Below are 7,623 nucleotides of genomic sequence, written 5' to 3' on the forward strand. Positions count from 1 at the left end.
GTCTAACTGCATCCAGTCACACCTGCCACAGCCTTTGGCCAGTGTCACAATAAATAGCAAGTCAAGGACACCGAGCCAAATAAATGGACTGTGAGTTTAGACCAGTGTTTTAGAAGAAGTCTGCGAATATTTTAGTTTCAAAGTATAAAGTGAAGTGTCTTTATTTCAATAAACAGCTTCTTAAACATAAAAATAACAAAACCCCTTTAATGAAACCGTACAAATACAAACCTTTAAGAACAGTTCAGGCTCAGTAATAGGAAAAATCAAAAACATTTTAACTCTATGTCAAGTGGTAATTCTTTAACCTTTCCAAGTGTAGATTTTGCTGATTCAAAAAATACAGGATATGACGTTACAATATATTCAGCCTGGTTGCTATGGAGTTGATGACATAAATTGTTCCAGAAAAACACCTGAATATCAATGTTAATATTGTTGATAATGTAAAACCTGTTCAGACAACCCTCCAGTGCATTATATGACACATCAAAGCATGCTGTTGTGTTTTCATCTCTAAACTTTAAAATTGACTTGTAGAGACATTGAGCAAAGCTATATAACTTTTTAGAGCAGAAACAACTTATTAATTATCTACCAAATAAGGGAAATTAATTTTTAAATGATGGAACAAAAACTTGCACAATGGCAGCTAATGTTAGCTGATTTGAGCTAACTTTGACTTTTCACTTGTAACTGCACAACTTAACTCTGATGACAGGAGCGGTAAAAAAAAATTATATAAGTCTTTAACAGAGCACATGTATTTTGAGATAGAAACAAATGATCTACAGTAATGTACAGCCTGCTTTGCTTCCTGGCAAAACTCACTCTGTAGTTAGCATAAGTAAAGGTAGATGTTGCAGACTGTGTCAAACTGCTAATAGAACAGGGTACCTTAAAATACTTTATTAGAAAATAATGGCTTAAGTGTAATAGTTTAGGATGTCTTTGCCATATAGTTCTTTAATTTACCTCTTTTGACCCTATAGTGGCCACAGATCACTCAGAATACTGCCCCCCCCCCCCCCCCCCATTATGAGTTTTCCAGCAGGGTTTTCCTGACATTCCTGACTTTTGTGTTTTTCGGTTTCTCAAAACCAGCTTGTAGCCTGGTCTATCTTGTTATCTAACACCAGCCTCCCTTCAACTTGGGTCATAAGTCAACAGCCAAAATCATCTGTTCCCCTGCTGTATACTAGTGCTTCCACTGCGTATTCAGGACACCCCTCTACACCTGCAAGTCTACAGTTCTTCCATGTCCCCACAAAGTTAGCCTAAAACTTGCCAACCTCTACCTCTGCTCCAAGAAAACGTTTTCAAACCTTGACTGGGTTAACTAAAATTCGGCTGAGTAGAATCCCCTCACATCACATGTAAAATCAACATCTGATAGAAAAAGAATGCAAACATTCTGTTGTTATATAAGGAATCTTCCTCGATCATATCAAATATGAGCGAGACGGACAGTCTGAGATCTGAAATTCATCATAAGGCAAATATTGGCCTGATGGTTCTGTCCAGCCAAAGCATCTTGTGCCAAAAGCACAATATGAAATTGAATTGGAAGAGACAGAGATAGAAAAAGAAAGGAAAAATGTTTGCACAAGGCAGTACACCATCTGTCGCACAGACTTAACATCCTGTACAATCTGTGTTGGCAGCAGTATTGTGTTACTCATGCTCCATGTATCTTTGTTCAGATGTTTCAGAACACAGAATAAAATTTAGGAAGCATAAAAGCAAATAACTATAACAACTGGAGATTTTGATATCTATAATACTTCAGATAAACACCAACAAATCAAAATATTCTCATCTGTAATATCATGTAGGCTAGTGTGCATATATACATTTTCTTAAACCACACACTAACTTCAAAAAGGGAGTTGGATTAGGGACCACTGACAATCGAGGAAGAGGTCCGGGCCTGCCTCCCTTTGTCCCAAACCGTCTTCAAAATTTCCCATATTGGTTCTGCAGGTAAACAACATTCCCTTCCTCTTGGGTCTCTGGACTGACTTATAAACCAGATTGGTTATTGTGAGCAAAAATCACTGAGGCACCAACTAGGGCAGCAGTTTTCCTGAGGATGTCACAGGCTTTTATAAAATAACAGCAACCTCATCATGTGTGGCCCTGAGGTTGGGCTTAGATACCACTAGGTGGATCTGTTCTCTCTTAAATGCAAGGAGAGTGTTATCTCCTTAATGCCACCCTCTCAACTCACTTGTTTTTATTTTCAGACATTAAGATGATGATGAGAGGATGGAGCCGAGCAGGAGGGCTCTCACCTCCAACCCCAGAAGCCCTCTGCCTGCCAGCTAAAGCTGTAGCTTCCACAGCAGCAAAACTGGATGCAGAGCAGCTGTCAAAACCTCCCTGCAGCTTTAGTGGGGGGCCTACCACGAGGGAAAGCTGGATTTACTGAGCTGCCCAGCCTTCTCCAGAGCATGGCCACAGCAGGGCTGCCAAACCTTTTCATGCTGCTGCCTCTAGCAGGAGACAGCACCTCTGCCAGCCATTATATTTTAAATTAATGGCGGAAATATTACATGGTGAATTTTTTCCTGCACGGTACACTCTGATGCTCAGGTTGCATCAGATGTGCAGTTAACATTATAAGTTTCCCTACTGGGTTGGAGGGGGATTCCCTTTTCCTCCCCATGTGAGGTGGATAAGGTAAATTAGTGTGTCCGATCTTCCTCAGCCTTACGCTTCCTTGCCAAATGGGAATCCTCTAGCCTCACACTGACAGCCAAAGAGTTGTCCTATTGGTTGACTGCCTGCCGTCATCCTTTGCTTTTGGAAACTTGAGCAGAGGATACGTAAGTTGGTAAAGGTTGCCCCCATGTTGACTCACCCACTACAGTGTGGACTTGTGAGCAAGTTACATGATATCCTGCATCCATGTTAGCGATGTTTTCTGCAGAGATAATCATGAGCGACAAGGGTTTGGTTCAAAGCCTTATGCCATTTACTTGTTCAGTGTTTCTGTGAGGGTACAACAGGCCCACTACTCTGTGCTTCTATCCCCCTTAGGACCTTTAAATGGTAATCGATGGTCTTACAGGTCTGTCATTTGATGCACTGGTGAGGGGGACCCGGAGCAGCCTTTCTGTCCTTCCATCATCACCTATTGTTAACTTTCTCAGGTCGAGGATATTCTTCTTCATGCTTCACACCTTGTGTCCATTGCATGCACACTTCTGTTACGTGGCGCGTACAGGGAGGTTTAGGAGGTCCAATCATTTGTCTGCCATGGGGGTCGGGTTGACCCAAGTCAAACACACCCAAGATGTTCTGTGACTGAGGTGCAAGCAGGTGCATGCTGGGCAAAGCAAAAGTGATTCATGCTAAATGCACATTCCGGGATTTCTACATTTGCTGTATTGCTGTTAAACTTCTACCTTCAGTGAGGTATGAGTGCAGAGCCTCCTTCAGCTCACAATGTTTGATAACTTGCAAAGTGCATTGAAGAAGGAACAAGAAGCTAGGCACAACTTAAAGGCAACATTTGATCAAACTACAGGTATAAAAAGCAAATTCACTGTTTTTATTTAATTTATTTAAATGTATTTATTTTGCCAATGAGACTGAAGAGACAGAGGCTGAACTGAGCATCTGCATGTGGGATAATTACAGAGGTTTTTTTGAACTGTAAATCATGCAAAACTAATCCAACCACAAAAGGAAATGTTCTCTTGTGTACTCTAAATATAATTAATATCCATTACATAAGAAAAAAAAAGTATATTACATTGCATTAGAAACATACAGTATAAGCCTGTTATTTAATTGCTGCCAGCATCATGGTCCTTTTAGCAGTTCATTTAAGATTCTATTGTCCTATGATAATTGCTTCATTTACAACTAAAATGTAGTTGTGAATAGTTCACATCATGAAATAAGGTTATGAATTCACACTGTTTAAAAATATTCACATGCTCTATCTGTGTATGCTAACCTTATGCTACCTATGCTAAAGATAATAAATTGAAACTTTACTTGTATTTGCTGTGATTTTGTTTAGATCTTTAGGTAAATGTTATATGTATTATTATAAAGATTATATTTCTGTGCAATCATACAGACGAATAATCCTACTTAATAGTTTCTTGTTGCAGATTTATAACTGTGATTCCATTTAGGTCAGATAAAGACAAGTACAAACCCTGTTACAGTGACCAAGTAGCAGTTGCTGCCTTCTGTCATAAACATCTGTCATCAGATGGAGAAAAAATGGACAGAAAACTGCAAACAAAGCAAGATCAAGACTGCTACCTTTCCATGAAGAGAAAACACTAAACAACTCTCAGGATGAACATGAACTCTAATGCAAAGAAGAAAACGAGAAGATAATTAGGCCGGATGAACAACAACGAGGATGGCGATTACTTTAAAAACGCTTTTTTTCTTTTTTTTTGCAAATGATTAACACCATTCAATAAGACCACAGACATCAAACCACACACCAACCAGCGTGGTCACTGTTACACAGTCTACATGGCTTCAACAACATTAAATGCACCATTGAATTATTGCTTTCATTTTGCGTGATACATTTGCAAGCACATGGCTGACACTGTATATTCCAAAGATGAATCATTTGCCACCCTGTAGCTTCCTGTCTTTACCACCCTCTGCCAATGCCCAAGTTACAAACAAATGTATATTTATTTAAGGATAAATGGTAAATCATGCCAATTTAGAAGTCACTGGTGTTTTCTGATTTTTATTTTCTTTACTAGATTACGACAAATAGACTTGTATATTGGCAGTAGTAAAATTTTAACAAAGAAATTCCTGCGAAACAGCACGATGTAATTGCAAGCCTTTTAGAACATGTCACATATGTGCATTTCCTCCATGGTACTGAACTTAACCTGTGATATATATTAATGTCATGTAAAGTGAAAGTTCAACACTCTGCACAAACATTTGAAAGCAAATCAGACAAACTGGCGGCTCTCCTTAAAACAGCTTTTTCTCAAATGATTATGAAGCATGCATCCACAGCACTGCTTGACTCTACCTGAGCCACACCTACCTTGTTTTTATTGTGGGATTCATCCTTAGAGGAAACAGACCCAGGTCTACGTCGTGGCAGTCAGGATTAAACTCTAGGGCTCCTGAGACATAAATCATAAAGTAGTCCCAGAGCTCAGGTAACTTCTTTGAGGAGAGAATCATGAGGAAAACTTTAGGTATGGGTCTGTTTGGCGGAGAAATGGCTGGAGAAAGACAGGTGCCATGCAGATATGGTGCACCCTGCAGTATTATATCACCTCCCTTCAGCTTGAGCACTCCAGCCTGAGCCAACCCTAACAGTCTACTCAGCACATACATTTAGCTGACTGACTTCTCCCCTCCGGACAGAGCACAAGAACAAAATGAGATTGACCTCTTCAAAATGCCCATGGGGTAACGCACACCCCATCTCTATTTGTCTTTTTCTATTTGGAAATGCTCGTATGATTCCTGGCACAAGTTGTTTAGTAAAAAGTAAATGTATTTACTATTTGCCTCTGAACATTGTGTCATGTAATCCCATTGCAATGGCATGACTAAAAGAATAATGATACACCAGTCCTTATGTAGCCTATTTCTTAAAAAGGTTTCATCCTGCTATTTAAATGTTCTTAACTTACTGTAGGCTACAAATGGTGTAGACATATTTTTGTAATTTAATAAATTTGTTTCATCTACAGAGTTTTATATTCAGTATTACTGAAACAAGGAACAGTTGCAGTAGTAAAGGTTAAGGCAAATCTGAAATAATTTAATCTAACTTTCTTCTATTGTTGTTACTAAGTAGTGAAATTGCTTAGGAAATTGCAGAGTAGATAAAAAAAAATACACAAAATATTTAGATTAAACAAAAAGCAAAACCCACACACATACCACGTGCATCCCTTAACAAGTTAAAGGGAGTTATATCTAAATAAATGTATATTTTCAAAACCCAATTATATTGCATTTTCTCTGTTTATAAAAGCACATTAACTTTAGATCCCAACTGATTACCTTACCATATGGACAATGTTAATGGGCAATATTTTGTCTATTGTTTTTCAGCATATATTCGCTCAAGGAAGAACAAGGGAACCACATTTTATTAAAAGAACAGTATTGATTATGTGTGCAGGATCCATCAGGGGGACCATATTGATTTGGAAGGTTTCAGTCATGCTTTAGCGGAAATACAGGTTCGTATAATCAAGTTGTCTAATGCCAACTGTTTTTCCAAGAGCGAACGCCAGATTTAACCCAATTGTTTTCACGTACCAGTAAATGAGCGACAGTCCGTCGAAACGCTCAAGCTCTCTCCCCCGCTGTTTCAGCAGAGACATATCCCAACGTGGTGAATGTGATCTGCCCCCACTGCTGCTAAGTTTCAGAGTAGAAAAAGAGTAACCCCGTCCCAGAGACGCATCACTATGCCCGCGCTCCAGCTGGCCTCGCGCGGTGAGGCTGAGCGTCGTGCCTTCGCTGACAGCGTGGATGTGTCAGCATTCATTCCCCTTCAAATCAATGAGACAGACACTGCTCGCCGGACAACGGGACGCTCTGATGGTCCGATTCTAATCTGACCGACACGTGGGCTTTTTCCTGCTGACTGACCTGAACCCATCCGTTTGACAAAATTTCAATGTCTCCTCAGCCGCACCAGAGTTCCGACAGTTACTGCACAGCAGGAGAAAGTCAGGTCTGTGTGATGAAGACCCACAGTGTTTGACTCCTGTGAATCAGTGCTGCTCAGTAGGCTTTATAGGCTACATTAACAAATTACACCACCAGGATTCAAACATAAATATAAGCACTGCCATGCTCATTCATTGCAGGGACATCTATTGTATTACAGTGAAAGGATATATTTCTTCAGAGAGTTAAATGAACTTACATGTCCATGGTTAGAGAGAGGACATGGCAGCCCCCCTTGTCAGAAGAGAGCATTACATCGTGGACGAGACAACTGCTACTTTGAAGAATCACAACTTTATACTTCCGCGAGAAATGTAAAGGCATCGTTACCTATAACAACTAGAGAACGTACTCAACTTTATAAATCAAAATTTTAACTGTGTATCTGAGATGTTGTTGTTTACTTTCCAGATAATTATGAATTAACGAATGGTAACTTGCATCATGATTTAGTACCATACATTTTGAAGTAGCCTTGCAATATCAACTTCTGTCAAATCAAATGAAGAAAGTGCAACTAAATAGTTTTACAACAATGTCTATTTATTTTTTTTGCCGCAGGGAACTCTCATAATATAACAATAGTAATAATAAATACGGTATTGGTAGAGAAACATAGCAACTGTTAGTAGGTTGGGGGGTCATTTAAATGTATGTAAATGTAAAGTTATTACAAAAAGTTGTGATCCTCATTACCTGGTTTATGGCTTTATTTTTTTTATCTGAAGATGAAAGTCATATTGTGAGCATATTCATTCTATTATCCTTTGCATTTACAAAAACCTACATTTTTTGAGAATTTACAGCTACCGAAAGAAAAAGGTGGGTGGGGCCTACCCAAAAAAGAAAATGATGTAATGTCAATACATGCCAGAATGATCTCTGTTTGGGAGGTTGAAAAAATTGGATTACATTGGC

The sequence above is a fragment of the Semicossyphus pulcher genome, unplaced genomic scaffold (genome assembly GCF_022749685.1).
Source record: "Semicossyphus pulcher isolate SPU_LCO1_2020_fin unplaced genomic scaffold, fSemPul1.0.p SCAF_23, whole genome shotgun sequence".
NCBI classification, from domain to species: Eukaryota; Metazoa; Chordata; class Actinopteri; order Labriformes; family Labridae; genus Semicossyphus; species Semicossyphus pulcher.